Genomic DNA, 11,230 nt, shown 5'->3' with positions numbered 1-11,230 from the left:
TAGATAGGTGATTATGAATCGGTGATGTAGGATACTACAACCTTGTCCGACAATTTGGAGATGTAGTCATCTACCAGAGTATAGATGGCGACCACAGACTATTATAGACAACCCCGTGGAAACACCAGCAGGCTAGCAACCTGTAGGTGATGAATTACGAGTTCAGGTGATGTTGTAACTACGTATTCATGCGATGATAGTCTAACCCTTATTATGAAGTACGAGTCCAGGCGATGTTGTGGCTACGTATTCATGCGATGATAGACTAACCCTTATCATGATTTACAAGTCCAGGCGATGTTGTGGCTGCGTAATCATGCGATGATACCCTAACTCTTGCTAGACACATATTGAGGGAGTAATCCCCGGATTAGTATTGTCTATGCAATGTAGGCGATGATCCTTAGGTAAAGTTCGTAAGAACAATCATATAAGGAAATACGATGTAAGGAGATGAAAAGTAAATATGATATAGGAGATGACCCTTGAGATAATATCTTTAGGGAAGACTAAAAGAAGATAACGGGGATGGGTAATTGGGTTGATTGTTTGATTGTTTAAACATAATAACTATATTATTGTGGGTTGAAAACCCTATGTACTCACCAGGTTTCCCAACCTGACCCACTCAGTTTATTTACATCACAGGTGACGATATGAAGTGACATTACACTAAGAGATTTAAAGAGATGTAGATCACTAGTGTAAATAATTGTAAGTTCTGTTTATGCTTATGTTTCTGTATTAACAATGACATCCCAAACGTTTTAAAATGAAATAAATATGTTTCTTCGAAAATGTTTTAATAACGTATTTATCGTGTTTTTCTGGGAACAAATTCCGCAACATTTTTATAAAATGAAGTACTCTGATTTTTATAAAGCATAAACAAAATCGGTCTTTTCTGGCCGTGAAAATGGGGATGTCACAAAACTACCACATACCATACAATAAAATATAAAGCATCTACTGGGCCTTGCCCACTGCATTGAAGCGAAGTCCGGAAACTAACCAGGGCCTTGCCCACTGCATCGGACCAAAGTCCGGAAACTGCTTCGGACCGAAGTCCGGAACTAACCAGGGCCTTTCCCTCTTCATCGGACCGAAGTCCGGAACTATCCAAGGCCTTGCCCTCTGCATCGGACCGAAGTCCGGAACTAACCAGGGCCTTGCCCTCTGCATCAGACCGAAGTCCGGAAACTGACTGAACATAGCATAGCATAATGATAGCTACTAACATAACACATATACTGCATACTGCATCGAAAAGAGTCCGGAAGACAAAACACAAAACAAGCTTGAATCACAAAGACATCAAGTACTCTAACTACTGCATTGGACTGAGGTCCGGAACTAACTAAACATAACATAACATAATCATAGCATATAATATGAACACATATACTACATACTGCATCGGAACATAATCCGGAACACATAACTCATACCATGTCTGTATCACAAAGACACCAAGCATACTGAACTACTGCATCGGACTGAAGTCCGGAACTACTGCTAACTTAAACGGGCCGACATTGTGGCCGTAGACCCATTCCTATTGGAAGGAAACTCACCTCACACTGCTGACGTCCCGTAGACACAATCTCATACTGCTGAAGTCCCGCAGACTCATCCTTAGCTGCTGGATGACAGATTCCCGAACTGTCAACACCAAAATAACACCCAATTAATAATTGGGTTCTAACACAAAACTAAAAATACATACTTTGGGTAATTACTACATTACCCCTAGCTTGGCTTACCTAAGTCCAAGGCCTAATCCATAGGCCCAAAGTCAACTAGGGATCAAAGCCCAACATATGGCCCAATTTTCCAAATTGGGCCCAATCCTTCATATGGGCCTTACCCTAGAGCCCAACTAATTACTCTAGTCCATTTGATCATTCTTGGATGGCCCAACACCAAGCCCAAGTGAAATTAGGGTTTCACATAAAATGATAATTAGGGTTAAGTGTTTCTCACTTAGCCCATTAAGGGCTTAACCCACTAAGGACTTAATCCATTAAGGACTAAATCCATTAAGGATTTAATCCATTAAGTCCATTATTTCTTCGATTAATTTCTACCAATGATTGTTATTTAATATTTCACTTATTAAATAAGTCTCGTGTGTGTCCTGATAACTTCTCAAATATTAGGATTTTCTCAATTAGTCCATTAAGGACATGATCCATTAATTCCTTTACTCTACTAGAAAAATGGCATTGAATAGTTTGGGCTTAATTCATAATCCAATCCCAGTGGCCCACAAGTGGGCCCAATAAGTCTATGGCCCAAAACTCATAATCAGGGTTTTCCACCCAAACATGGCCCAATAGGCTCAAAAACAATATTTAAGCCCATTAGGGTTTGCTAGCGGGGCACCACCCACTACCACCTCGGGTAGTGGTGGTCGATGGCAGCTCACGGCGGTGGCCACCACCTTACGGTGGTGGTTTACTTCATTTTCATTATTCCAAATTCAAATTACATTTTACAAGGCTAAATCTCAATAACGACACACACACACACTAAACTAATCTAAACATACACACACACAGCCACACCATGGTGGCCGGCGGTGGCTCGCGGCGGCAGCCACCACCTCACGGTGGTGGCAGTGGCTATTCACGACTTTCCGGCTAAACAAGGCACACACTCATATACTTTAAACTGCATACAATGCTCCAGCCACCCACCTGGCGGCTCAAGGCGGCGTCAGAAATCATTTTGTGGTGGCGACGGCTTCTTTCATTTCCCCGAAAAGCAGCAACTCCGCCAAACTCGTCTTTGCTCAGAATCGGGACGCAACCACCACTAGGCGGTGCATAACGACGACAACAACAGCACCATCGGCGACAAAAACGGCTCTTACGGCTGCAGCAAAGGCGGCGATCTCCGTCTCACTGAAGCGACGCAACGACCACACGACTTGGTGAAATGCCAGCGAGAAAAGAAGAAGAAGTCGTGAGTAGAAAAGGCGACTCGCTCACGGCTCACGTAACGACGATGCCTACAGCTTCCCTCATTGGACTTCGATGGCTCTTTCGAGTGCACGACGCCTCCGGCGGCTTGGCTGTTGGAATGGAAGTAGGTGGCAGCGTCGGAACTCCATCTGGCCGAAGCGCAAGAGGGAAAACCGGCGATGGCGGCTGGAGGAGTGGAGGGGGTAGCAGCCGACACTTCTTTAGGGTTAGGGTTTACAAATGAGTCATCAGAATATATATACCCGGTCCTTATTACAACTTTCCCATAATTACAATCCTGGTCCCTCCTTCCTTTTTTTCTTTCAAAATAAGTTCATATTTTACACTTTTAACTTTGCCTTCCGAAATCTTTACAAACTGAATCCAAAACTTACATTTAAGACATAATCCCATGAATTTCTTTCTCAATAGACCCCTAAATTACCAATAAAACCTTAAGCCTTCAAATCTTTTCAATTTAAGTGCATTAATTACCAAACGCACCCTGACTTCTGTAATTCTGACTTTTAACTCCTCGATACTAACGCCTCGCTCAATTATTATTCCTGTTAGGGCTTCTATACATTTATTTATTTATTTTATAAATAGGGTGTTACAACTCTCCCCCACTTAAATTAGATTTCGTCCTCGAAATCACTCCTTATCACACCTTACACGCTAACCACTCAAGTACCATGGTCACCATCCAGGGCGCACCCTAACATTCTCAGGGTAGCTGTGACCAATCATCACAAAGCCCTAACATCTGCAGGCGAACTAATCCCTCGCAACAAGATCACATGTACTCTATCTGGAATATGCTATCTTTAGATTATCTGAATCCCTAACAGACCACTCATACTGAATCATTATAGATGAACCCCGCAGTGGGTGACTAAAAATTACTCAGCAATCTGTTATGCTTATCATACATGAGATCCTCAAATACCATTACTGTTGGAGACCTAAAACTATCTGAATCCCTGATCTTCCTGAAAACACTGAACTTGCCTGAAAACCGAACTGTCTGAAACTGTATGCTGCCTCATGGCTGCTTCCCAACATCTATCGGAACCTACTTGGTCTCAATTTTTCTGCCAATCATTTGAAATATCAGGTTCCGGCCCAACTGCGGAGCCAAAGGACTCCCTACTTAGTCGCCTTACATAATTTTTGAGCGAAATTCTTCTCTGAACTAGCTGCCACTAGTTACCACGCCACTGGTGCTCTAATAACTTTCTGATCTAACTGATCGAGTCCATACGTCGAATCCTGACGTCACCAAACCCAAGGCTAAAAGTGATTCCTACATGACCATTGGTAGCCTTATGTCATAAATGGCCTCAAGCAATCTACTGTTTCTCTGCTCTCTTCTCTGTAGTGGCGCTTCTACAGTCTTATCACTGGCTTAACCAGGTCTAATCCGTCTAGGAAACTCCGAAATCCAATCTGTGGATTTCCATATCCTCATTGTTATACCCGAACGGGTGGGTACTACTATCCTTCCTGCGTCCTAACGACGCACTCACGCTATCTAATAACCTAGTGAATGCTACGGCTACACCCGCAGGCTTACAACACTCTATCACTGTCTGGCTGCTAGTGAATGCTACGGCTACACCCGCAGACTTACAACACTCTGATACTATCTGACTGCTAGTGAATGCTACAGCTACACCCGTAGACTTACAACACTCTGATACTATCTGACTGCTAGTGAATGCTACGGCTACACCCATAGACTTACAACACTCTAATACTATATGACTGCTAGAGAATGCTACGGCTACACCCACAGACTTACATCACTTCCCTCACTAACCCGCTGCCGGGGAATGTTGCGGCTATTCCGCAGTCCTGCTACACTCTCCATTCTGACTCTACACCGCCTACTAATCTGAAAGAATCCCATGCCATACCTTCACTAAATCTGCATCTTGACTTACTCGAATCCTGTCGGCGATCCTCCAACCTGGTTTTTCCGAACCGGCTATCGTCTAACGTGATTACTATGGTCATCCCGTGGCCTCGCTACACTTCCTGTACTGTCTACCTGCTGGTGAATGCTACGGCTGTCCCATAGTCTTACATCCTAACTAATATCACGTCCTGCCGAGAAAATCTTCAACCTGGTTTCCGAAACCAGTCATCTACTGATCGCTATTACACGCACTCAATACTGGGGAGTTTCCCAACTCCCAACTCACGCTTTTCTCAATCCGATCAGCCACTCTGACTACTATCCTTCTTAACAAAGTTGTGAACTCATCCCAGCTTCGTACTTTCTTCCGTTCCTGACTATACGAGGGTTCCTCCCCCAATTCGATTCAACTAGCTCCTTACAGTTCACTGTCTGGAAAGGGTTCCCGATCCTTCCTACCACCCATGACTAATCTTCTAGAACCACGCTTACCCTTTCTAGTGTTTTCAACACCAGCTAATCCAAAAGATCACACAACTTCTAAAAAAATCCGAATAAATCTCCGGTAATAACCTGCTAGACCTAGGAAGCTCCGAATCTCAATTGGAGACCTTAGAATTTCCCACTGCATCACGGCCTCTATCTTCGCCGGATCAACAAAAATATCCTTCCGATTGACAAGGTGCCCAAGAAATTGCACCCCGTGCAACCAGAACTCACAATTGGAGAGCCTTACGAAAATTCTCTCCCTCCTCAAAGTCTCTAGCACCTCCCTCAGGTGCTTCTCGTGCTACTCCTCAGTCTTGGAATAAACCAAGATGACGTTGTACTTCCCAATCCCGTAATCTGGGGAATTACTCTATTACTATTCGCTAATGCTTCTCGGCATGCAATTGGCATATGACATCTCTTGAAAATATAATCTAGACACAAACTTTAACAGCCCGGATTCCCAGGTATTATTCATTTAGTTATTTTTGGTAATTTGTGAGGAGACTCGGCGAGTTGGAGCCTAGACTCGCCGAGTATGATCGCGGATTTGGACGCGGGTTTGCGTCCGGACTCGGCGAGTCCATGCTGTTTAATGAAAACCTAATTTCCAGGCCCTGAGCCCTATTTAAAGGACCTTATAACCCTTCATTACGGCTACCTTCGACCTTGAGAGCACCAGAGCATCTGAGAGTCCTTGTGAGTGAGAAAAGAGGCCATTATTCACCATCCTTGTGTGTGTTAGCAAGAAGGGAAGAGGAAGGCGAAGCTAGAAGAGTTGGGGAGCTTGGATCTACTTCCATTTTGGCAGAGGAAGCTATTTGAGGTAATATTCAAAGCTTATTCTTGTGTTTTTAGTGATATGGTCAAATCTAGGGTTTCTTCATGCATTGTTTACCTTGTAATTGGAGTGTGAGAGGTCCCATGGGGAATTGGTACCTAGATCTGGACCTTAGTAGGTCCAGAGAGTCCCAAATGCTCTGCTTTATGCCCTTCCTTTTGAGTTATGGACTTACCATTTTAGATGTCATTTCACCAAAAGAAGCCTTGTAGGCGTAGCATGGTAGCGAAGATTGTAACATTACGTGATAAATGTACTTGGCAGGACTAGATCTATGAGTTACTGGAACGGATCTGAACTCAGGAGTGAGTTTGAGTTCATGCATGGCTTAGACTCGCCGAGTCCGAAGAACAGGCTCGGCGAGTAGCATGAATATTGTCCTTAACCACTCAGCGAGTGGTCTTGCCGAGTTAAGGGGTTGACTCAGTGAGTCAGAGAGGGTTGTCGAGTGGACTGAGTTAAGCTGGAACTCGCCGAGTTGTTCTTGAGACTCGGCGAGTTGAGTCGTGGTGGCCCCGCGATTCATGCCAGGTGGAACTCGTCGAGTCAGGGAAGTACTCGACGTGTCAAGAGAGGATCCTAGGAAGTCAGTGAACACGTATAGACTCGCCGAGTCGCTCTAGTGCACTCGCCGAGTCAAGTCAAAGTTGACCGTTGACCAGAGTTGACCAATGTTGACTTGATAGGGGTAGTCAACCTTAGTTGTGAAAGTGTTAATTAGAGGTATATGGTGTTATAGGAGGATTATAGCTCGGAGGATCGAGCGCGAGTGATTTCCGGGATTTGCGAGTTATCGAGATACACGAGGTGAGTCTTCTCACTATACTTTACCTTGAGTAGGTAATCAGAGTTATGTGACAGAGTATTTGTATGCTATATGTATGTTATGTGTTGTACTGCATTATTTCTATGTGATTTATGCTGTGCATGTTTATAGAGTTGGAACCGAAAGGTTCCCAGAGTTAGAACCAGAGGGTTCACAGAGTAGGGTCCACGGACCCACAGAGTTATAGCCTCGAGTGGCTAACATGTGTTATGTGTGGTATTTTGGGGAACTCACTAAGCTTTGTGCTTACAGTGTTGGTGTTATTTGTTTCAGGTACTAGTGATGACCGTGGGAAGACGCCGGCTTGATCAGTACACACACATGGGATTTTTATGATATGTGATCTTGGCATTCATTGTATGACATTGATTGGAGTTTCAAACACTGATGTTTTATGAAAAATTAAATGAATATGTTTTTATATTATGCGAAAAAATTATTTTGAAATTCACGGTGTTACTAGTTGGTATCAGAGCCTTGGTTTGAGGGATTCGCGTACACCTTTGGGCGTATTTGAACTCAAACTGAGGATTTGAGAAGTATTTTAAATAAAAATAAAATATTTTTGGAAAAACGCAGAGCAGAGTTGTGTGTACGATCAGTCCGCGCCCGAACGGTGATTTCCCAAAATACCCTCATGTTATGTGATATTGATATTGATATGATGTATTCTCATGCTAGAGTAGGCTAGGTACTCCTATTAGGACTAGAGTGGCCTGATTTGTGATGCCTTAGCCTAGGGAGAGGTGAACTGCTATGAGATGCTTGAGAGTGAGTAGGTAGCAGCGAGGGGCTTATGAGAGATTTGTTAGAGAGTGGATTGTGCATGATAGAGTACTTGGAATTTGGGATCTGAAGAGGAGGACTTGGGGTGTATTCTGATACGGTGCGGACAGTAGTATTGGGCCCGTACTACTGAAAGCACCGGAGTGGTGTACAGCCCAAGTAGGAATCTTTGGAATACCAAGGATCAAGGAGGGATGAGTTGTCGAGTGTGAGTATGCTCGAATGGATTCTAATTTATCGTATGTTGTATTTTAGAGGTAGATCATGGTGAGGACACGTCTGATGCCTGAGAGCAGTGAGACCAATGATGAGGAGATCCGCCGGATCATCCATGAGGAGGTGGCTGCGGCCATCAGGGCAGAGATACCAGAGATGTTCCGGTCTATTAAGACCACGTTGATTGAGACCGTCGACGAGCGTTATGCCGCTCTTTCTGAGGCTACTATTGCAGCGGCTACCGCAGCTATTGCTGTCGCGAGGCCGCAGGGTGGTGATGCGTTGCTATTCCGAGAGTTCAGCAACACAAAACCACCAGAGTTTGATGGGACCCAGGACCCGGTGGCAGCTATGAGATGGATTTTTGACATAGATGGGTGTTTCTTCACTTGCTCAACTCCTGAGCATTTGAAGGTTCGGTTCGCGCTGAACCAGCTTCGCTTGGGAGCGAAGGACTAGTGGAAGTTTGTGACGGCGCACTTTACGCCTGCTGAGCTTGCGGCAGTGACCTGGGAGAGGTTCACTGCCATGTTCCGAGATGAGTACGTTCCCCAGGTAGAGAGGGAGCGTTTGGCCCAGGAGTTTCTGATCCTCAAGTAGGGTACTGAGTCTGTTACGGTGATTACCAGGATTTTCCATGAGAGGGCGATGTTCTGCCCTGAGCACGTGTCCACGGAGCAGGCACGTATGAGCCGATATTTGAGTATCTTGAGGCGAGACATTCGGGAGTTCGCGGCGAACTCCTTGTACCGGATATTTTCCGAGCTTCAGGCAAATGCCCGAAAGAGGGAGATTGAGCTAGAGACTCAGGCCAGGGAGGAGGCGGAGTCTCAGGGGAGGGATCGGCGACCGGCACAGTCTCAGCCGGCAGCCTAGCAGGCCAAGCCCGCTGATCCCAAACCAGGGAGCCAGAAGGGCCGCACTTGTGGGAAGTGTGGCAAGGGTCATGATGGAGTCTGTAGAGCGGGATCTTGCTACAAGTGTGGCAAGGAGGGGCACATGGCCAAGGACTGCCCTAAGGGGTTTGCGGTGTGTTTTCACTGCAACCAGACCAGACACCGGAAGGCAGAGTGTCCGCAATTGCGAGGATCATCTCATGGAGCACCTCAGGGGTCTGCCCCTGCCGCCATCAGAGCTACCGAGAGTCGGGCAGTGAAGGCCGAGGCGCCGAGAGCACGAGGGAGAGCTTTTCAGTTGACCACGGAGGAGGTCCGCGCAGCACCCGATGTCGTGGCTGGTATGTATTCTTTCGTATATTTATTTTGATGTTGTGATATTATGCTTATATTATGTTACGCGTAGGTACTTTTCTTGTGAATTCTGTACCTGCCTTGGTGGTATTTGACTCGGGTGCGAGTCGGTCTTTTGTATCTTTGGCTTTTAGTAAGCATATCAGTGTCAGTCGTGAGGCGTTGAGTCGGCCTCTGAGAGTTTCCATAGCTGACGAGAGGGTGATATATGCCACAGAGGTTCTCCGAGGGTGCGTAGTCGAGATTTTCGGTGTTGAGTTCCCGATTGATCTGGTTCCTATTACGATGGGTGATGTCTGTGTCATTGTGGGCATGGACTGGTTGAGCAGATTCGGTGCGGTTATCGACTGCGAGCGACAGCTGGTGACCATACGAGACCCTAGTGGGGGAGTTCTTACGGTGTACGGCGAGGGTACATGTTCTGGATCAGCGTTTTGTTCGGCCGCTAGGGCAAAGCAGTGTCTACAGCAGGGTTGTAAGGGTTTTGTGGCGTATGTGATGGATACGCGGGCGGATTCTGAGAGACCGAGGTATGTTGAGGAGGTTTCGGTAGTCCGTGAGTTCCCTGATGTATTTCCTAAGGAGTTGTCGGGTGTGCCTCCTGTGAGGCAAGTGGAGTTCAGTATCGATTTGGTTCCGGGGGCCGCGCCTATCGCTAAGGTGCCTTATCGCCTTGCACCTCCAGAGATGCAAGAGTTATCCTCACAGCTCCAGGAGCTGCTGGGGAAGGGGTATATTCGGCCAAGCAGCTCGCCGTGGGGAGCGCCTATCCTGTTTGTCAAGAAAAAGGATGGTTCACACCGGATGTGCATTGATTACCGGGAGTTGAACAAGCTGACGGTCAAGAACCGTTACCCATTTCCGACGATTGACGATTTGTTCGATCAGTTACAGGGAGCATCTCGGTTCTCCAAGATCGATTTGAGGTCTGGATATCATCAGGTGAGGGTGCGTGATGAGGACGTCCAGAAGACAGCATTCAGGACACGTTATGGGCATTACGAATTTGTGGTGATGCCTTTTGGGCTCACCAATGCCCCGACAATGTTCATGGATCTCATGAACCGAGTGTGTAGGCCGATGCTGGATCGGTCGGTGATTGTATTTATCGATGACATTTTGGTATATTCGAGATCTAGAGAGCAGCATGAGGAGCATTTGAGAGAGGTTCTCGAAGTTCTGAGATCGGAGAGGCTTTATGCCAAATTATCCAAGTGTGATTTCTGGTTGCGGGAGGTCCAGTTCTTAGGTCATATCGTTAACCAGAAAGGGATATTGGTCGACCCGGCCAAAGTTGAGGCGGTGATGAGTTGGGAGGTGCCGAGGTCACCCTCCGAGATCAGGAGTTTCCTAGGGTTGGCAGGGTATTATCGGAGATTTGTCAAGGATTTCTCTAAAATCGCAGTGCCACTCACCAGGTTGACCTGGAAGGGTGTTACTTTTTCATGGGGCCCCGAGCAGCAGGCCTCCTTTGAGACACTTCGCCAAAGGTTATGCGAAGCCCCGGTGTTAGCCCTCCCGGAAGGGATGGAGGACTTTGTGGTATACTGAGACGCATCGATTTTGGGGTTGGGGACCGTGCCGATGCAGAGAGGGCATGTGATAGCATATGCATCGAGGCAGCTGAAGCCTCATGAGATGAGATATCCCACCCATGATCTAGAGTTGGGGGCAGTGGTGTTCGCCCTCAAGATTTGGCGTCACTACCTGTATGGGGTTCGGTGTACGATATGCACGGACCATAAGAGTTTGAAATATTTGATGGATCAGCCCAACCTAAATATGCGACAAAGAAGGTGGTTGGATGTGGTCAAGGATTATGATTGTGAGATCCTATACCACCCGGGCAAGGCTAATGTTGTAGCCGATGCACTAAGCCGCAGGGCGGAGAGCACCCCGCTGCGGGATGTATGCTTGAGATTGACCGTGGTAGCT

Source organism: Lactuca sativa, chromosome 3, assembly GCF_002870075.4.
Source record: "Lactuca sativa cultivar Salinas chromosome 3, Lsat_Salinas_v11, whole genome shotgun sequence".
NCBI classification, from domain to species: Eukaryota; Viridiplantae; Streptophyta; class Magnoliopsida; order Asterales; family Asteraceae; genus Lactuca; species Lactuca sativa.
The sequence above is the reverse complement of the archived record's forward strand: the minus strand, read 5'-3'. Positions refer to the sequence as shown.